We start from the raw sequence: 22556 nt of genomic DNA on the forward strand, positions 1-22556 counted from the left end.
TATATATATATATATATATATATATATTTCTGAAACAAAAAGGGTGAACATTAATTATATGTTGTACAGTAAGTTTTGTTGTGAAGTACCATAGTGATTAAGCTGACCCAGTTCCTGCCTTCCTAGAACTTCTGGTATAAAACAAGTATAAAATATCACATAAGTCACTGTATGCCTAACTATGTCTTTTCTTTATGATATCCATGTTGGATTAAGGCTTGGACCAATTAAGTAGCATGTTAGATTATATTAGTTCATTTTCACACTGCTGATAAAGACATACCTGAGATTGGGAAGAAAAAGAGGTTTAATCGAACTTACAGTTCCACATGGCTGGGGAGGCCTCAGAATCATGGTGGGAGGCAGAAGGCACTTCTTACATGGTGGCAGCAAGAGAAAAAATGATGAAGAAGCAAAAGCAGAAACCCCTGAAAAACCCATCAGATCTCATGAGACTTATTCACTATAATGAGAATAGCATGGGAAAGACCGCCACTTGTGATTCAATTACCTCCTCCTGGGTCCCTTCCACAACATATGGGAATTCTGAGAGACACAATCCAAGTTGAGATTTGGGTGGGGACATAGCCAAACCATATCATTCCACCACTGGCCTCTCCAAATCTCATGTTCTTACATTTCAAAGCCAACCATACCTTTCCAACAGTCCCCCAGTCTTAACTTATTTCAGCATTCACCCAAAAGCCCACAGTCCAAAGTCTCATCAGAGATAAGGCAAATTTCTTCCCCTATGAGCCTGTAAAATCAAAAGCAATCTAGTTCTTCCTAGACACAATGGGGGTACAGGTATTGGGTAAATACAGCCATTCCAAATGGGAGAAATTGGCCAAAACAAAGGGGTTACAGGGCCCATGCAAGTCCAAAATTCAGTGGGGCAGTCAAATTAAAAAGCTCCAAAATGATCTCCTTTAACTCCAGGTCTTACATCCAGGTCATGCTGATGGGTTCTTATGTTCTTGGGCAGCTTTGCCACTGTGGCTTTGCAGAATACAGCCTCTCTCCTGACTGCTTTCACAGGCTGGTGTTGAGTGCCTGCAGCTTTTCCTGGCACATGGTGCAGGCTGCCAGTGGATCTACCATTCTGGAGCCTGGAGGATGATGACACTTTTCTCACAGCTTCACTAGGCAGTGCCCCAGTAGGGACTCTGTGTGGGGGCTCGAATGCCACATTTCCCTTCCTCTCTGCCCTAGCAGAAGTTCTTTGTCAGGGCCCTGCCCCTGCAGCAAACTTTTGCCTGGGCATCTAGGCGATTCCATACATCTTCTGAAATCTAAGTGGAGGTCTCCAAATGTCAATTCTTGACTTCGGTGCACCCACAGGCTCAACAGTACATTGGCCCCTTTCAGCTATGGTTGGAGCAGCTGGGACACAGGGCACCAAGCCTCTAGGCTGCACATAGCATAGAAACCCTGGGCCTGGCCTACAAAACCACTTTTTCCTCCTGGGTCTCTAGGCCTGTAATGAGAGGGACTGCTGTGAAAGTCTCTCACATGGCATGGAGACATTTTTCTCATGGTCTTGGGGATTAACATTAGGCTTCTGGTCATTTATGCAAATTTCTGCAGCCGGCTTGACTTTCTCCTTAGTAAATGGCTTTTTCTTTTCCACTGCATTGTAGGCTGCAAATTTTCTGAACTTTCATGCTTTGTTTCCCGTATAAATCTGAATGCTTTTAACAGTACACAAGTCACTTTTTGAGTGCTTTGTTGCTTAGAAATGTCTTCCTCCAGACACTCTAACTTGTCTCTCTCAAGATCAAAGCTCCACAAATCTCTAGGACAGGGGCAGCCAGTCTCTTTGCTAAAATGTAGCAAGAGTCACCTTTGCTCAAGTTCCTTATCTCCGTCTGAGACCACTTCAGCCTGGACCTTATTGTCAATATCGTTATCAGGCTTTTGGTCAATGCCATTCAACAAGTCTTTTGGGAATTCCAAAGTTTTCCATGTTGTCCTGTCTTCTTCTGAGCCCTTCAAACTGTTCCAACCTCTGCCTATTACCCAGTTCCAAAGTTGCTTCTACATTTTTGGGTATCTTTTCAGCAACATCCCACTCCACTGGTACCAGGTTATAGGCTGCCAGTTTTTACAACCCATTGGGATGCATTGAACAGAGTGGTACACTTTCCTCAGGTTTCCCCACACCATTCCTTACGTAACTGGTGAAATCTAATTTTGTCTCTCTTCTGCTCAAGTAGACAGTACTTCTGAGTTGAAATAAATTTGGGGAAAAAAACTCTCATCACAATGCTAGCTGTCCCAGTGGAGTATTTTGCATCTTATAGAGGCAGGTCACAAATAGACTACAGATTATGTCTCCCAGCCTGAGAAAGGCAGTTGGCAGATGCCTGCAGTCAGCATGTGTAGGCAGTTAAGATGTTGAAGAAAAATGATACCCAGCATCTTGCTGTTGATTAGGAACCGGTGATTCACTTTATTACCTAACCATTAAACCCTTAAATGTGCTTCCCAAGTAATTGTCAAAAAACTGAAAATAAAAACTAAAGAAATTGAAGAACATTTTGCTTATATAGTAGTCAAAAGAAAATAAACTTCTGAAGTATGCATCATAAAGTATAGGTTAATCACAGCTTTTCTTGTGTAGAACACTGTGAAAAGAAAGAATATTTCAAGTAACTTAGGTGTTATGTTCAAAACATGTAACACATTTTTTATTTTAAATATAAAGAGGTTTATTAGTAGTAGTAAGAGCACACACCCACTCCCATCAAATACATTTTGTACAAATACCTTAAAATATCAATTAGAAAAAAGGTAACACATTATTAGCTTGCCTGGTGGCTATAAGACTTGATCTGGCCATGATGAAGAATATGTATATGAAAACTTTAAAATGTTTAATGAATTCCACTCCTGCCTTTCTTAGGGCAAGTCACTTATATGTTTAATATTCAGAGGCCCAAGTTTACAGCTCTGAGTAAAGCTTAACATCTTTCACAGTTAAAGACTTAGATTCTAATTCTACCATACATGTAGATGATATAATTTGAGAGGCTATAGATTATTTTCTTATTTTTTAAAAAATAATAATTACATGGCAGCTGAGAGCCTCAGAAATTCAATCCTAGAGACTTTGTAGTTCACAGTCATAGGAATGCCCCAAATGGCACCCAGAAGAGTCTTCCTTCGTAGTGTTACTATTCTTACCAACATAGTCTACCTCACTAATCAAAGAGCTCAATAGCATTTGGATCATTTTATGACCTGAAGTAGATTGAATACGCATAAGAAGTTGACCTTGGACTTCTCAGTGTATGTTAATCCATGGTAACTTTCCATGGTATTTCTTAATAGGAACATGTCAGGTAGTCATACTCTGTTCAATACTTAGATGTATTTTCATATGTTTCTTTTCTTTTTCTGCCTGTTCTTTGCAGGTACAGCTATACTGCTCTAATATGTTTTATTTAAAAGTAAGAAATGCCTTATAGTTAATGGCTTATTTACATTTTGATAATATTCCTTTTTCTGCATGTTATTTGTAGGTATAGCTACAAATAACTAATATGTTTTATTTGAAAATAAGAAATGGCTTATAGCAATGGCTTATTTACATTTTGATAATATTTCTTTTTCTGCCTGTTATTTGTAGGTATAGCTATACTGCTTTTAATATGTTTTATTTGAAAGTAAGAAATGGCTTATAATTTACGTTTGATAAATGTAAAAAATATTTCAAATTTGAGCAAAGCTTGTTTATTGAGATTTGCAAGATGAGAACCTTTTATTTTTACTCAAATGCTTATTTACTATACCCATGATTTAGCTCAGTATTTTCTAGCAACAATCAATTTAATGACTGATGTCTTTAAGAACTTTTTTCCATCCATAAGCTTATTCCCATTTGTATGACCTTTGCTTGTAGTTCATATGGTTTTTAAAAACTTTGGTCCTCTGTTTGTAGAGTATGAGGTATCTATTATTAATGAAATATTGGGGAATTTTTTTTTCAAATTGTCTTGAGAGAATAATGTTCTCTTTCTCTGAAAAAAAAGTCCTTAAGAGTGGAATATTCTTCCAGGAAAATCATTATATCCACATATGTTCATAAGATACACTATTAAATTTAGTAGTCCCATCACATGTATGCCTCAGATATTGTTGCTTTAATGCATTCCCTCACTACTTTGATAAAAGCCTTAAGATGTTGCCACTAGTTCTTTGATGATTTCCTCTGATGTTACAGCACCTCTCTTTTCTGCTCCCAAAAAATCTGTTTTGCATAAACATGAGAAGTCAAGGCAGTTTGAATTAACGAGTACAAAGATTCAAGTTTTAGCAACAAAAGTACATATATTTGTAATCAACTCTCTCACATATTATTGTCATCTCTGTCAATGTAAGGAAAGTTTATTTTAGATTTCTGAAGAATATGTGTCATTAGCTTTAACAGAAGTCCAAACATGTCATTCAATTTTATAATTTTGACGTTTATTCAGCAATTTCACCATTGAATTAATGAGATTTCTTAACAGAATTTAGAGGGAGAAGAATCATATTGACCTAGATAGTGACTTATTCTGATTCATTTTCCCCATCATCCCTGCCTGACTCCTGAATGAGTCCCACATACTGTTGGATTAGACATGGAATATTTTTAAAAAATATTTTAAAAAAATGTTTAGTTCAAGTTTCCAAATAATTTTGCCACAATTATGATTAATGAAAAGTAATTATGGATTATTAATTATGTCCAAGGTTAAGTTTAATATATCTGTAGGGATAAACTATAACAAATCAATCATGAATTCAAATTTGTCCATTTTAATTGCAAAGTTTTATTTTCAGTTAAACCCCTAATACTCAGAATTAATAACATTAGCTCAACAACTCTGAACATACTCAGGATAATGGGATGTTACCTATCTCATATGACTTCTCTTTTTGTCAATGTATGGTCAAAATTATCTACACTGTATGTTTTCCTGAATCTACGTAAACCATTTAGTTATTTCCTCTTCATATCCAATGCAATTCTTCTAACACGTATATTGTATTAAATATATATTCTAAAGGCAGGAATGTTCTTCCATGGCTCTATTCCAGAAAAGAATGCCATTCTACCAACTCTCAGTGGTAACTGTGAGATTGCATTTATCTCATTGTCCTAAAATGTCATTTTCACTTTGCCACTTATACTCTGTGAATTGATTATATAGATGTCTAAAAGCTAACTGTGTCGGCTACATTCACCTGTTTTTGTTTTTCTTTAAAATTAAGGTTACTAGGCACTTCTTCCACTATTATTTTTTCCCTGTCACACTTGTGTTTTTCTAATGCCTGATTTGTAGCTTTGTATCAGATTGTCAGCAGAAGGTGAATAATTGTAGGTTTGCATATTGTGTGAGAGATGCATCTCTCATCCTTTGTTTTTGGAACTGGCTGATCATGCAGCTCTGTCCTGGAGGGGTTAGAGTCATTAACAGCCACAATGTTTGCATGTGTGCTTGTGTCTGTGTGTGTGTGTATGTACTGTCTTTGTTTCAGAGCTATGTCTGAAATAGTAGGAGCATCGCAAGGACTGTAATACCTATGAAATCTCTGGGTTTTTCAAAGCTCTGCCTGCTTTAAGTTGAAATCAGCCAATGAAGTACAGTTTTCTATCTGATTAGGAAGATATATAGACAGGAGAAGTGAATTACTTCTGAGCACACCATTACTTGTTATAGATTTTCACATGTAACATCGTGGTCACTGCTAATAACCAGCTCTTGTTTTCTCTTGTTTCAAATTGAAAGTTTCAAGGGGTTAACTTTTCCAATTTTCCAACTTTAAAATTTCTGAAGTGTATTATCTGTTTTTTGTTTTGTTTTTTTAAAGATCACTGCATTCCATAACATATGTAAATGAAATCTCCTGGCACATAATACACATGCCCCAAATCACTTGAATCTGGAGCTGATAGCTCAATAGACTTGTGCTTATATTTTATAATAGTTGGCTTTCTCTCTCTAGCAGTTTTGTTGGAAGTCTTTTTTTTTTTTAATGCTTTCCTTTCATTTCCTCATTAGTTGTTATCAGCAAAACAAAAGAAAACAATATGGGAAGTGCAATACATATAAATCTTATATGAAAAGATAAGGCAACTCACATAGCTTATACCCAGTGTAATTAGTATCTTTCCATACTATTCTATACTAACATTCAATTATTTACACTGTGGAAAAGAGTTCAGTTAGCAAACTTAACCAATTCTTTTCATCTTAGTGTCATAACAAGAGATAGATATTTGAGATGTATGAATGAAGTATTCTGGGAAATTAGGAATTAATATTCCCCCAGAAACCTCCACCAGACTAGAACATATTGTATTTTAAATTTCCTAAGCTGTGACAGTATACCCGATTTATTTTGCTATTTGAAATCTGTCAAAATAAAAGTGAATACTCTAATGTTATTCTTTACCATTTGACGTAAAAATCACAATACACGCAAATGTGGAGGCCATGCGTACAGTATAGGAAATCATGGTTAAACTATACAGATGAGATCCAAATGCAGAGGTGAGGCTGGAAAAATGCTTTGGAGAGGAGACAGTTTCAACAGCCATGATGTTAGAGGCTAGGCATTGTGAGTGTGTACTGCATTTGCCAGGTTCAATGTCATTGATTCGGGCACTTAAAGCTGACCAATACAACACTGTGTAATTTGGACATTATGATAGATTATTAACCCTGGGGAGATATAATAAATAAAAATAAAGCACTAAAATGCGGTTGTAAAGTGAAAATAATATGAAAATATCAAATATTTGCAATTTCTATTATATGTATTGCTATAAGCATTTAAAAGAAGGAATATCTAAAATACCTATTGATACTTAATTTGGCTTCTTTCTTTAGAAGCCAAAGAATATCTTTTATGAGATAAAATCTTGTTAATAGACAATATTAATATGTCACTCTCTAGTTAATTATGTGTGTTTACATGTATTCACTTTTTAAAATAGAAAATAAGAACAAATGTTAGCTACTTACTAAAATACTATCAATTAAAACAAAAAGACTATTCCTGCCAATGCAATCATTTTCTTGGGATTTGTTGACAACTTTTATTGAAGTACTACGAGTCTTTTATTTTCCTTTGTTTTATTCCCACATGAGGAAGCACCCACTGACCAAAAAGTTTTAGGACACCATTAACATTTCTTGTCACCAAGAGTATGAGCTATCCCTAAGAAAACATTTTATACTATGTCTCTCTCTTTGTCCAGGTCACATATAGATTTTTTGGATTACTGTAGAGTACATTCTGTTTTACTTGAAGGACAAGGGAAATTTACCCCAGTTCTCCTCCTTTTTCTAATTTTACTTTGTTGAACTTTATAGTTTCATCACAGTTAAAACTATCAACCAGAAATTATAAATTCAAACAAGAAGTGTGCATTGATGATTCTTTTGTATTAAAGGACTTTTTTATGCTGCTAAAATAATAGAAGAACTCAAAATGGAGTTTTATATTAAAGGGCATTTTTTAACCTCTAAAGGAATTTAAAAATCTCAAAATAAGAAACATAAAAATATTTCAACTCATTCCTTTCTTCTATCTCCATGATTTTATTACCCTTTCCAAATTTTTCTTTCTTTAATAATAATTGTACTGTTATAATCATTATTTCCTGGGGAAAACTGTCTGCTTGCTTTTAGCAAATTTGTGAAATGTCTCTGTCACAGTTTGATGATCCTCTGAAAGATGACAATTTTCTCCTTGTAGATAGATTCTGGAAGGTGTTTTTGGCATATAATTTGAGAACAAGAATCCTAGTACTGATGAACACACACACACACACACACACACACACACACACACACACACACACAGAATTTTCTTCTGTTTTAGTTTTTTTATCCCCAAATCATGATTATCAAAGTTATTATCATCTTCAGCTATCTATCCACCTACTCCCTCCTTTCTTCCTATAATTTTTTTCTATTTTTTTCCTCTTCTTTCTTCTTATTTGTATTTATAGTATAATGGTTAAGAATACAGTGTACAGCTTATTGTTTGATGTACTGAATTTGTTTCTTATTTAATATTATAGAAAAGCTAACTTTTATTAAGAGTGATTTCCTGGAAAAAGTTGATGTTAAAGACAATTAGCAGAATGTCATAGTCATTTGTCCTAATAACATATTCTAGTTCTCTCCTTAGCATATTGTTGTATTGCAGGTTAATTTTCTTTGAAGGAGGCATAACCATTGACTGCTTTGGCCAATGAATGATGGGCAGAAATGATGAATGTCGCTTCCTGTAGGAGCTTTAAAAACCTGTATATGGTTTTCTACCTCCCATTTCGTCTCTCAGTAGTGCTGAAAGCATATTTGGAGATGGAGCCTCCATCATCTTGTGTCCTTGAGTAACTATAAGGAAAATAACTTCCTTACTAATCCACTTTGGACATGTAGAGGATGAAATAACATTTTGTTTATAACGCTCTGTGTTTTTATGGAGTTGTTTGTTACACCAGCGTATCCTCTCCTACCCTGTCTGACAGAGAGGAACTGTACAATTTTGGCAGGCTCTAGAAGACTTGTCATTTCTCCAATCTCAAGGAAGCTACAATGTTTATCATGGGAGATGCCATCTCATTTGTAACATTTAAACATTACAAAGGAAGGAGCTTTACTTTTATCTCTTTTAGGGGTAATACGTTCTCTAGTTTGAATATAGCTTGCTCACATGAGATGACAACCTCCATGAAATATTTCTGATTTTTGAAATTTCATACATAATCTTCCTCTCCCAATTTTAAATATATCTTTCCTTCTTTACCTTCAGGATACATTATCTTCCAAATGCAAATGCCTTTGGGAAGGAGAATATTTTAAGTCTTATCAGTCATTTATACCTTAGTGAGTAAGGTATGTAATGAATTAGAATGTTTCCTAAAAATAGTTTTAGATAGTGGCAAAAATGGGGAAATGATAAGGGATCATGGCACCTGTCTGGCAAAAGGGAAAAGGACAAAGAGATTGCATGTTAAAGACAAGTTTTGCCTACTTCAAAAATTTTAGATGGACTGGTTCTTTGTTTAATACTCTAGTGTATGCCAAGATTAAATATAAGCTCTAGAGAAATTTTAGTCCTTGGCATTATAGAAGAATTAAATTACATTAATGCCTTAAAGGTTTCTAGAAACTCCTTGTTCTTCTAAACTGATTTGCAGGGGACAGAAAACTTGGGAAAGTCGTTTGATTCTTTTGATTGATTTTACCCATTTCTCACAGAGCAATGATAAATACATGTAATTCTGCTGACTGGTGAGATATTGATGAGTTGAGGTTTCTGAAGCTCATTGAGGTAGATGAAATGCATTCTAGCAGTGAAAAAGTACTACTTTTGCAATTGCATAGTGATATGCATATTTAAATGTGTTCCTCCCTACTTTTGCCTGACATGCTTCTTGTTAAGGACATAATAACTTTGGTAGAGTAAAACCTCATACAGTTTTAAAGATATTTCAAAAGTTTACTAATATTATACTTACCAGTATTCAGTGAAGTAGTAAAAATCTTGGCAAGTTTCAATTTTAGTGTTTTAGAGGGATGAACTCCTAATTTTTAAGTGGGTTGTAGTTCTTAAATTTTATTGGAAGCCAAGGTCAAATTTGACATTTAATGTTTGTCTTAAAGTGTTATGTAGGCAAAGTCTGGTATTACCACGTAAAAGTAGGAAACCTCCACTTTCTAATTCCTTCTGCATTTCTCAAACTGATAATAAAATCAGACTTTTGGATAATTAATGCCAATTATTTGCCAAGAGATTTAATTATAATATTAACATCTCTCAATGTACAATTCTGATCCATGAGCAACACGAAAATTCCGGTTCTATGTGCCCGTATCTGATTTAATTTTCTATAGTGTTTTCCATAGTGATATTAATTTTGGACTTTTTTCCTAAACTTCTTAGGAGAGATAGATCTCTTCCTTTGACTTAGATTTTTAGGAGGAAAGCTAAGTTTTTTCAGATTTAACAGCTTAGAAGTTTTTCATTAATTAATGATTGCCTTTAACTGGCCTACTTACTGCAAACAGAAAAGACATTGTCATAGGCATAAAGACCCTCAACATCCCATGTACAAAATCCATTGCCATTAAAAAGATTTTTACCAATAGCCTTTTATTTTTGAGACTTCAATGAAAACTATTTTTCTTTCTTTTTTGAAGAACTATTATGAGATCTTCTCCTCTACTAATTCTTTACTTGCAGAACTACTTTCTGAGTCCATTTCCAAAAGTGCGTTAGCTGCCATTTGGCAAACAGCATTTTTTTCTGCATTGTCTGTTACTATTATACACTTAAACATTATCTATTATCAACAATTGCCTTAGTGGCCAAAACATATTTGACTTTGGAAACCAAGACAATGTCTGCTTTTGTGGCATTTCTCATTCCAACATCCTGTGCCTGGCCAAAAGTCAGCTGTAGGAAGACAGTCCTTTTATTCCTGATACCTGTTTTCATTTTCTTCTTTATATACTGTCCCGTTAAATTACTCTTTTTGTTATGGATTAATTTAAACCATGGGTTGTTTATCTTTAAAAATTGATTAGACTTTGATCTTCTAGAGAGTAAAGACATGGAGTGTTTATCTTTGTATACTTAATGTCTGACAGATGGCAGGTATTTAATAGAAGCTTATTAATCAATGGATAAATAAATATAGCATTAGTTTTGATGGGAACATTAATGTAAAGAACATTAAGGCATAGTATTTATTATGTACTCTCTACTATGTGACAGGACCAATTCTAGGTAACTTGCACATGCTGATGGTATTTGGCCTATATTGCCATAGGTCTTATATCATTTCAGTGAATGACAGCTTGTTTCAGAAAGTTAGCACTTCAAAGTTTTGTCAGAGAGCTGCTTTCTGCATGATATGAACTACTTTGCCCATTTGCAACTTGGGAAACATGTGCCTGGAAATTAATGTGTTCATGAAGGCAGCATGAAACCAGTGACTGACAAGTACTGGAGAGTGTAAATACCATAGCTCTTTTCCTCTCTGCCTGAGAAACATCTGAAGCATGCATTTTACACAATTTTCAGTGTGTTAAAACTAAGACAGAACTACAGTACAAAGAAGAAAATGTTATGATCCAATTCCAAAATAAGCACATTTTTAGGAAAGAAGACAAATGAGGAAAAAATCTAGAATACAGTATAACAATTATCTATATGTTATATGGTTTTAACATATGGTAAATATTTTTCCAGTTTTAGTTTTGTGAAATTTGAAAATAATTCTTTTCTTAGAGATTTAATATGTATGTGGCCAAAATTTGTATTTAGTAATTTTTTCTCCACTTTGTCGGTTACAAAATAGCCACTTACATATTTTTCTGGGCTGTGTTTTAAAATTTTTATATTTAAACCTTTAAGGCATTTGAAATTAAATTCTTTAGAAGTAGAGGTATGGGTTTCTCTCTTTTCCATTCTCTTTCTGTCTCTCTAAACAAATTGTGAGATACTTATCCTAAAAGTATTTATCCAAAAATATATTAATTTCATTCTGATTAAAATACAACCTTCAACATGTGATCAATTTCTAAAAATTCAGACGGGTTTTACTTTCTATTATATATTGGTAGTAAGCTGTTTTAGTTAGTATAGTCTTATCCTGTGTTTGATATTTCATTGTTCAAATCCTTCTTCACTTTTTAAATTTTCAAAGTATTTTGGCTATGCTTTTTAATTCATTCTTCTTGGTAAATACTAACATGTGTACCCAATGAAATAAAACTAGAATTTTGATGGATATTATATTGAATTTGCAACATTTGGAGAGATTAAAAATATTAACGAATGCTTGTAAAAGAAATATGCGTAAAGTGTCCTCAGTTCATACACATACACACAAGAGCACTGAAGTCTGTATCTTTCAAGGAAAGTTATAAAGAGGAGGCCACGTATGATCTAGACTTTGAAGAGAGGAGAGTCCTGAAGGAGGACATTCTAAGCTGAAGAAAGTGAGAATGTATTATAGTAAAGCTTGAAATTCAGACTCAGATTTAGTTGAGAAGACATTTATGAGTAATCCCAGAAACTTTGGAGTTAAAATGTAGGCAGTAGGGAATTTTTTATTATTATAAATAAAGGGAATAAAATTTAGAAAAATCGCACATTTAATCACTTCAGTGATTAGTGCTTAGGATAAGTCCATCAGCAAACAGATATGGATCCTGGTCTCTGTGAGCCTTCTTTCCAGTCAATGATTGAAATTAAACAGAAAGCCTGATAGGTAATGAGGCCTATGGAAAAAAGAACAAGCTGAGTAGGGTGAGGAGAATAAAGGGTGTCAGTGGGGGAAGATGGGGGAAACAAGAGAATGGTGCCATTTTAGACAGGTCAGGGAAAACAATGGGAAGCTGATATTCCACAAAGTTAAAGCAGGTGTGTAGGACTAGGACAGTGCTTGTGCATGTGGTGTGTGTGTGTGTGTGAGTGTATGTATGTAACAAAGATAGAAGGAGAGCAGGTAGAAGGTCTTTGCAGCAGTCCAGGTGAGAGATGAGGTTAGCTTTGACTCAGGTAATAGCAATGGAAGTTGGATGAAGCAGATACATTCCAGGTGGGTTTGAAGGTAAGCTCACAGGAGGTACTGATGGTTACCTTGAAGGGTATAGAGAAAGAGAGGAGTGAGCTGGAGGGATGAAGATGGTGTTAATGTAGTTGGGGAAGGCTGCAAGTGGTGAGTGGTTGGAAGAGAAGATTTTGGTTGTCTGCAATACATGAAAATGCAAAAATAGAGTAGATTGGATATATGAGTATGGAATTCAAGAGAGATATCAAATCTGGAGATATGACCATAAGAGTCATTAGCATATAGATGATATAAAGTCATGAGAGTACATGACATAGCCAAGGTAATGAATATAGCTAGGGCAGGGGAAAGAAAAGGCTGAGACTTAGGATATTTCACTGCTAATAAATTAGAGAAAAGAGGAAACAGTAAAGGAGACTGAGAAGAAATAATGATATAGGAGAAAAATTGAATCTGTACTGTCCTGAAAACTCATAAAAGGGGCATTAAAGGAGAAGAGAATGATCAAGCATACACTGCTGATGGGGAAAGTAAGTTGGGAATGAAAACCGACCATTTCATTGGCAACATAGATATCATTGGTAATCTTACAAGGGCAGTTATGGTGCTCTGGTAGAGTGCAAAGCCTGATTGGAAGGGGCTTAAGAAAAACGGGAAAAGAGGATTTGAAGACAGTGAGTATTGATAGCTCTTTTGAGTTTTTCAGAAAGGGCCCAAAGCAATGAATGGAGTAATATCCGATGGGAGAAATAGGGTCCAGAGAATGTTATTTGTTTTCCTTCAGGGGGGAAGAAGAACACTTGCTTGTATTTTTAAAGGAAATGACCTGGTCGAGTCAATGTTTGTAGGTAACAGGTGAGAGAAGGGCATTGCTGGGTGATGTTCTTGGGTAGTGAGAGAGATGGGATCTGGTATAAATGTAGAGGGCTATTCTCTGCATAAGATGACATATAATTCATCTATGATAAATGAGAGTATTTTGGTACAGGTACAGTGAGTGGGTAGACATGGTGGAGGATGGAGAATGGCAGGGATAGGTGACAGAGGCACTTGAAAAAAAAAGAAGAATGGGTAAAACTCACATAGCATTTACTACATATCTGGCATCATTTGAACAATTTACTTCTATTATTTATTTAATCCTCATACTAGCCCTGCTCTAGGTACTATTATTTTCCCTGTTTTTCAGTTGAGGAAACTGAGACAAAGAGATGTGAAGTATTTTAACCAAGGTGCCATAGCTAGAAAGAGGTAGAGCTGGGATTTAAGACCAAATCAGTCTGACTCTTAACCAAGTTCCTGCAGTCAAGCACTTTGACACATTTCTTCTTTGTGAGAAGAATTTTAGGCATAGAATGACCAGCACTTGCCCATTTAAATGTGAGGAGAAAGGATACACTCTCAGAAACAAAGCGTTTTTTTCTTTGTTGTTGTTGTTTTTATGAATCATGAGAAGATGTCTTGCCTATTTCTTTGTCACGTGATTAACTGAAATGCTTCTTGCAGGGAGTCTATAAACATCAATCAGGTAAAGACAGAAGATAGGATTTAAATTGTATCAGTTATTTATAAGATTTCCCTTATTATTGTCATAAGGGAGCAGATAATTTGTGGTAAAATTATTTTGTGGCAAGTAGTATACTAATACTAAAAGTTTGATTTATAAACTATTTTTGAAATGAAAACTATATTTTATTAGAAACAACATGCATATATTTTTTTAATCAACTCTTAAGTTTAGCGGTACATGTGCAGGTTTGTTATATAGGTAAACTTGTGTCATGAGGGTTTGTTGTATAGATTATTTTGTTGCCCAAGTATTAAGACTACTGTTCATTAGTTATTTTTCCTGATCTTCTCCCTTGTCCAACCTTCCACCCTCTGATAGACCCCAGTGTGTGTTGTTCCCCTCTATGTGTCCACATGTTATCATAATGTAGCTTCCGCTTATAAGCGAGAACATGCAGTATTTGGTTTTCTGTTCCTGCATTAGTTTGCTAATGATAACGGCCTCCAGCTCCATCCATGTTCTGGCAAAGGACATGATTTTATTCCTTTTTATGACTATATAGTATTCTAAGGTATATATGCACTACATTTTCTTTATCCAGTCTACCATTGATGGACATTTAGGTTGATTCCATGTCTTTCCTCCGTGAATAGTGCTGCAGTGAACATATGTGTCCATGTGTCTTTATAATAGATTGATTTATATTCCTTTGGGCATATACCTAGCAACAAGATTGCTGTTGTTGGATGGTGTTTCTGTTTTTAGGTAGAGAAATTTCCACACTTTATATAAAATATAGAAGCAATAGATACAAATGTAAAATCATATTATAACTACCCGATTGTACCACCATTAAGAAATAACTAATATTAACAAATGGATGCTTATTCCTTCAGGTGTGAATATGCATCCATGTGCATGCTTCCAACTTTTGAAGCCCACATAGTAATACAGCTTTAAATTTACCTTCTGAATCTCACAAATATATTTTATACAAATATATTAAATATGCTCAATAGAGTGTATCATACAAATGTATTAAACTCTAATTCAATCTAAAGTATTTTCTAGTGAGTTAAAATCCCAAATATTTTCTTTTCTTACAATGTTTCTGATATGAATGTTGTTTATTTCTAATACTAATCCAAATCATTGATTTGCACTTAATTATTTACTATTTCGAATCACCTTAGGAGATTTAGATATATGAAAAAATAACCAGAAAAGGTAAGGTGACTAAAAAATGTACTATTGATAGTGACAGAACAATTCTTTAAATTAATAACTTTGAAGTTGTTATGGAAGATATACTGCTGAAATATTTTCACATAACCTCCACTTCTTTACAAACACAAATGTCAATTTAGTTACACAATATTTAGAAAACAAAGGCAAGAACACATGGACACAGGGAGGGGAGCGCTACACACTGGGGTCAGTTTGGGGGAAATAGGGGAGGGAGGGTGGGGGGTGGGAAGCTGGGGAGAGATAGCAAGGGGAGAAATGCCAGATGTAGGTGATGGGGAGGAAGGCAGCAAATCACACTGCCATGTGTGTTCCTATGCAACAATTCTGCATGTTCTTCACATGTACCCCAAAACCTAAAATGCAATAAAATAAACAAATGGGAAAAAAAAAAAAAGAAAAAAAAAGAAAACAAAGGCAAGAGAAATCTGAATGTAACCTTCACATGAAACTTTAGTAGCTTGCATAATGCCTTGCTTTGTATATTTTTTAAAAATATGGATAAAACAAGAGAGTTGTGTAATGTTACAAGAATGAATGCAGAGTTTGACAGCATGAATTACAGGGTGGAAACAAAGTCATATCTTTCCAGTTTAAGTTCCTGTGGTGCCTAATACACAAAATGAGACCTCTTTATCAGTTTTATTCCTAAAGACAGTGGGTATCCTGTATTCATGTCACTTAAAAATACAAACTACATTTGGATATAAATAATAATAATGAAAAGGAACTGCTTAAGCTGAACTGTATATGTGAAGATAAACTATTCTTGGACAAGATAAAAATTATCCTGGAATCACTTTAAGAGTAAAATCATATGTAAGAAAAATGTGATTATAGAAAATATGGGAAATGTAATGGCCTTAAACAAAAACTCAAAATCTATTAATACTCTAAACAAACGTGCAATTATTAAAATTGAAAAAAAAATGGTGCAGGCCAATTTTTTGAAGAAATGTTTATTGTGAAGCATAGCATGTTGCAATAAATGTAGAATCTCAGTCCATTTTGATAACAATCATATACTGCTTGTGTATATTCTGGGAAGAACTGTTAATTATGGAGCAACAATGGGACCAACAAGAGCTTTTACTGTGGCCACAGTATTGTGGAGTAGTTTTGTAGGAGTGCTCTTTCTCAAATTAGTGGCATATTTCAGATAAAGAAAGGAAGTCGTCTTAACTTGAAACTGCTGTGTCATTTCTTCTTCCTTAACTGAAATTCCAACTATGGTTCAGGAAATGCCCTAATGAGCCACTTCTCTTTTCTCTTTCCTCAACTAAGTGGATTCCAACCAGCCCTAAGTTTTCATTACTCACAGCTAGATCGTTTACTTTGGTTGTCTCTTCTGGCATGGTGCTCTTGCTATGGGAAGAGAGATGATAATTTGGTGCTGTTTGTAGAGGTGATAACACTGATAAAATCCAGTCATTGCTGGTAGGTAATTAAACTGGCAGGTTAATTTTCTGTACTTTAAACAAACTAGGAAGACAAACTAATCAATACTTGTTTTTATTTTGATATGTGTGGCTTGCTTATAATTTCATCTTTTATGTTAACTAGGTATCAGGATATTTGAGTAGTCAAGCTGTGATTTGCTATTATTTAGGGGAAATATGTCTGAAACTCTATGTCTTATTTTAATCAAGATCTGGAAATCACTGTTTTAGTTCATGATAACCAAAGTGATTTATTCTTTCAGTTTAATATTTTCAGCTATTTACTAAATTGGAACATGATTCAACATTTTGTTGCCTCTTACATATGTTACTTTATGAGTAAATATTAATTTCTGTTTACATTTGAGTAATATCTATTTTACTGGCTTTTAAAGGTAAGAAAATATGAGTTCTATTCTTAGCAAAATAGCATCATATGGCATATTAGTATATATTGTTTTTTTTAAACTAAAAAAAAGTTCTAATATTTTATGCAGATGTGGATCAAAATAGCTTGTATAGAAGATGTCAAGTATCTCAATGCAATAACTTTTTTTTTTTTTTTTTGAGACAAAGTATTACCCTGTTGCCTAGGCTGGAGTGCAATGGTGAAATCTTGGCTCACTGCAACCTCTGCCTCCTGGGTTCAACCAATTCTCCTGCCTCAGCCTCCCAGGTAGCTGGATTACAGGAGCATGCCACCACGCTTGGCTAATTTGTTTTGTTTTGTTTTATTTTGTTTTGTTTGTATCTTTAGTAGAGTCAGGGTTTCACCATATTGGCCAGGCTGGTCTTGAACTCCTGACCTCAGGTGACCTGCCTGCCACAACCTCCCAGCAATAACCTTTTTTAAAGTAATAGTTTTCAATTGTAATAATTAAAAGAGTTGTAGTAGAAACTTTAAGATTAAGATATATATGAAGATATTTACACACATGTACATACATACATGTGCTGTATATATACATTTACTTATATAAATGATGTATAACTTCATATTTATTTGCATAAACTATAACTCCTACTTTCAATATTGTTTCAGAATATTTCATTTGGAATATGCATTTTAAGTGAAAGAGAAACCTGAGGTAATTTCAAATTCATTTTGGGTAGTTTATTATTTATGAGAAACTTCATTGAACTTTAAGAGTTTAAAGTAACCTTCATGATTATTTCCTATTCAAAAAGTATGTCAGCAAAGCAAAGTGAAACAGAGTATGGAGTTTATTATCAAGATTAGACAATTCTGCTTCATTTCTATTTTAATTTGAGTGTAGCAATACATGTTCAAGTATCTTTTAAATTTATGCTTTCATTTTTGATGGAAGCTACCTAAGTAGGCTAAACTTTAAGATCTCTTTTTAAGAATTTTCATTAAAAAAATTTTTTTTAGCTCTAAAACAAATGGAATACATATAATTTTCATGTATATTTCCTTGGTTTGGGTTATTACTACTTTTTTTTAAGTTTTCAGTTTTATTTCAAAACAGTAGAATGGTTCAATGTAGTACATTTTGTTGAAGTGAAACTTGGAGTTCACGTCAAAAATGAAACAAGCTGAAAAATGTTTCTTAAAAGTCAGCTTAATTTTAATAACTGTGGCACAGGATTTGTTTTAAGCTCTAGATAGACCAAAATAATTGCAATATATTTAAATAGGATGTAAATTTTTAGCATGGTGAAATTTTCAGCAATAGTACTAACTTATACAGTGGAAGTAAAACAGTTTTGAAAACAGTTGTTTGAATAGTCGGAAAGGAGAAATAAGGAAAGAAGAAACTGAAAGAAACAAAATATTCTTACACAATGGTTTTAGATAAACTAGTGAAATATAACTCAAATGGAATCATTATGGCTATTGATAAAATATTTTCCATAATAGTTGAAAAGGAATCACTTGATCTTTTATAAATTATTGTACCAATAAAGCTATCTGACTTCCAATTAGACATTCTAGACTCTTCAAGGAGATGAAAACTCTTAAGTAAAAAATACTGGATTATGATATGGAGTGCTAGCAGATCCAGAAAGGTGGTGTTTACACATATATTGCAATTTTGAACTATTTGTCACCAAAACAAAACACATGCATAGTGCAAAGCGTGGTTCCTGCTCAGGCTTTGCTGGGGTGTTTAAGAAGAGTCTGGGAGGCATAGAGCAGTAGGAATGACAATCATCTGCAAAGTCATAGCCTATGAAGAGAGGGGTTAACAGTTGTCTTGTAGGAAAAGAAAAACAAACAGCAAGAAACTAATTTTCAAAAGCATTCCTTGTTATATAGAATTGTGAATGCCAGCTAATTAGAGAAATCTGTAGAATTCTCTGTTTGGAGATTTATAAAAATTTGGCAGACAAAACTTTGCCTATGAGAGGTTAGCTGATGATAGATGGTTTTGTGATTCCATTAAATTGTATTTATTGGAGCATAAAAAGTCTTGGCCTTTACACACCAATAAGCAAAAAAGCATAGAAGAATATTAGAGGTAGTTTATGCTAAATGTTAGGAAAATTGGGAGAATCTGTATAATTGAAAAAGTGAAATAGTAAGATGGATGTAGAACACCCTCAGTGACCAGGTTTAAGATTGGATTGGTCAAGGAGAGAAAACTCTTCTTCCCAGTTTTTCAGTTGCTCTCAGGAAATAGAGGGAAGTTGAGCCTAGTGATCTTAAAAACCTGTTAGGTTTTCGTTTCTCTTTTCTATTTTCAGGTTTGAAAGAATAGGTGAGAATTCGAAAATAGATCTAAAAAAAAGTAATTGAGAAGAGAGTCTAGGACATATAGATGGAGTTTTAATAAGGTTTCTCATGCCTTCTAACGTTCCTTCCTAAGAGTTACCATGGAAGGGTGTTTTCAAGTCGTCTCTCTTCTTGAAACATTCGTTCTCTGTTTGCCACTGAGCCAGAGACTTCTTTATACCCCGCTTCATTCCCTTCTTTATTTCTTCCTTGCACAAACATGTTTCCAGTGCTCACCTTCCTTATATGTATTTCCACTCAAATAAGAATGTGAGCCTGCACATTTAAAAAAAGTTTTTTGAGACAGGGTCTCACTCTGTCACCAAGGCTGGAGTGTAGTGGATTGATCAGGACTCACTGCAGTCTTGACCTCCTGGGCTGGAGAGATCCTCCCACCTCCATGCTCCCTAGTAGCTGATACTGCAGGCGTGCACCACCATGCCCAGCCAAGTTTCTGTTTTGTATTATTTTGTAGAGATGGGGTTCTTGCCATGGCTGGTCTCAAACTCCTGGACTCAAGTGATCTGCTTGCCTCAGCCTCTCACAGTGCTAGAGCTACAGGCATGAGCCACCGCACCTGGCTAAGCCTGGACTTTCTGTTCAATCAAATGTTTGGCTATATTACGTTTCTCATGTGCAGCACTCATTCTATGCAGCATCTTTCCCCACTCTCCAAAACTCTAGGCCAGTACCTGCTGTATTATTGACAATATCTCTATACACAGGTATTGATCCCTGCCAATGTTTGCAGAGAACTTCTCAGCGGCTAATATGTTTACACTCTGTTCCCTTTGATCCTGTACAGATTCAAATGGATTTGAAGACACTGAACCATCTGAGGTCTGCAAAAGAAATTTTGTCAGCAGTATTTTCACCACTAGACTTTCAATTCTGGTAAAATTCTAGGCTTCTTCTTAGTAACATTTGGCTAAGAGGCATCTGGTCTTTAAGTAATAGTCTTTAGTGTTTCTCCGCATTTAGCCAATCACTTTTCCTCTTCTATAGCTTATGACTGTCCTTCACATGGGCAAGGCAATTTTTATGTGATGGATGATCTGCTCTTTTCATCAAAATTGCACCTACTGTTAAAGATTTTTCCGTGGACGTATTCAACCTTCTTTACTTTGACTTTGCTTTCAAATTTTAAAACATCTATTGCTTTTGTTGCAAACAATCATTTTTCTCTATTAGCCCTTCTAACAGTGTTTGGAAAACTCTGTGAATATCCACTTTTAGAGTGGGAATAAGCTAGTGGATGAATCTTCCCAGTGACATGACTGACAACACCATTTTCTGGAGAAGGAAAACAATACGTGATTTTACCTTGTTTAGTAATTTAGTTAATATCTATTAAGTTAGTTAAGATGGAGGTATGTAAGTAGAGGAGGAGTGTACCTGGTGTGGTACTAGGTTCTGAGGATGCTAAGATGCATAAGTTATGGTGCCTGTCAATGAGCAGTTCAGGCATTTCAACAATTAATTACAGAGACAAATGTTACAATAAAAGCATATATGAATTATCTGCTAATCTGGAAAGGGTTCAAAGAGATGAAGGCTGAAGCATATCTTTAAAATGAATGAGCTATTCTTTAGGCAGGCAAACACATTGGGACAAAAGGTCAAGTGGATTGAAAGACTATAGAATGTGCAGACTTGTGAAAAGCACAGCATATTCATGGGTCTTTGATTAGAAGTGGAACCATTGTGTGAAATAACATGAATAAGGCTGGAGAGTTAAGGTGGGGGCAGACCATGAACAGCTATACTTTTAGGAGTTGTTTGGTTTTACTCAGAGGAGGAGCTTGATTTAATTATGTTTTAGCAGGATCTCTAAGGCCCTGATCAGTTGGAAGACACATTAGAGGGTGAAAGACTGAAGTTACTAGTTTTAAATTTTTGTTGATAGCGTATTCCTGTATCTGATTTAAAATAGCAAAAATGACTGTATGTGGTGACTCTGGGTAATACCTTGCAAAATAGTTGCATCTTTGGCAAGAACAGAGATGCTGAAAAGATGATAGAATGCGCTTCATAAGAAAATTGAAGGTGATGTACTACATTTTTCACTGTAGCAATAATCACTTGAACTTAACATGGATTAGCAAACCAGTGGACTGAGCAAATATTTACAAGTGATTCAGTGATTTCTTTGTGGTTGCTTCATTTGATAGAATACACTCTGAAATGGGAAGTCAGAAGTTCAGCATTTTTAGCTTGCTACCAACTTGACATGTGACTATGAATAAGTCTGTGTGCGTGTGTGTGTGTGTGTGTGTGTGGGGGTGTGTGTATTTCCTGAAGATTTCACGTTGAATTAATATCTAGTGTGGAGAGTGAAAGGCTGGGGCTGGGCCTGAGGGTGAAGGTTGAAGTGTCTGGTGGTGCTTAAATCTAGGTCTGCTGTATCTGAAGAGCAGCTCTGAATTTACTCTTGAGAAATCAAACTTGGATTGGATACAGGAACTCTAAGATTGGAAATCTAGTTCACAGTGCAAAGAAAGGACCTCTCTCCTCCTTCCTTTGAGGGCCTTGATCCCACATTTCTAAAAGATTTTCAGAGTACAGAGCATAACAATAGGCCAATGTCTCATATGTCTGGCCTTGTTTTCCTTAATATTTTGTCCTATTAAAACAGCCTCAGAGAAGTCTGCCTTAGGACAGAGCTTTTTAGAAAAAAATGAAGTAGAGAATAAAGCAACTCCTTGCATAATTTGAGAAGTAGCTGTTAATTTGCCTTTTCTTCACAGGACATCTCTAGTGTTCCATATTTTCTTAAAATGTATTGCCAATTCATTTGCATCTCCATTTGTTTTTATATGAAACACTGGTTTTACTGAGCTGTTTCTAAATTCACTTGGATTCAGGCCTATTGGACCACACTTAGTGTGATATGTGACAGCTGATGAACAGTTGCTTAAGGGGTATTTGTCTAAAGATGAAACAAACAAACAACAGCAGCAACAACAACCACAAAATAGCAAGCAAAGATATTCTGGAATATGATAGAAGATGGAAATAATGTATAAAATAAATGGG

General features: G+C 34.8%; 1 protein-coding gene across 6 annotated transcripts in view; it reads left to right on the top strand.

Annotated features, from left to right (window-relative positions):
* The window catches only part of TFEC (transcription factor EC), a 160232-nt gene that overhangs the window by 61445 nt on the left and 76231 nt on the right, over positions 1-22556 (top strand). The window contains exons 1-3 of one of the 6 annotated variants that reach the window (XM_032276227.1): positions 16620-16781; positions 17826-17871; positions 20326-22555. The exons of 2 other annotated variants lie outside the window; for them this stretch is intronic. The gene's annotated coding sequence lies outside the window, so the exon portion shown is untranslated. Of the gene's footprint in view, positions 1-16618; positions 16782-17825; positions 17872-20325; position 22556 lie in introns of those variants that run through there. 3 more of the 6 variants (XM_032276228.1, XM_032276229.1, XM_032276226.1) reach the window with 3 other exon arrangements.

Source organism: Sapajus apella, unplaced genomic scaffold (assembly GCF_009761245.1).
Source record: "Sapajus apella isolate SASKATOON/1434 unplaced genomic scaffold, GSC_monkey_1.0 scaffold7, whole genome shotgun sequence".
In the NCBI taxonomy this organism is placed as follows: Eukaryota; Metazoa; Chordata; class Mammalia; order Primates; family Cebidae; genus Sapajus; species Sapajus apella.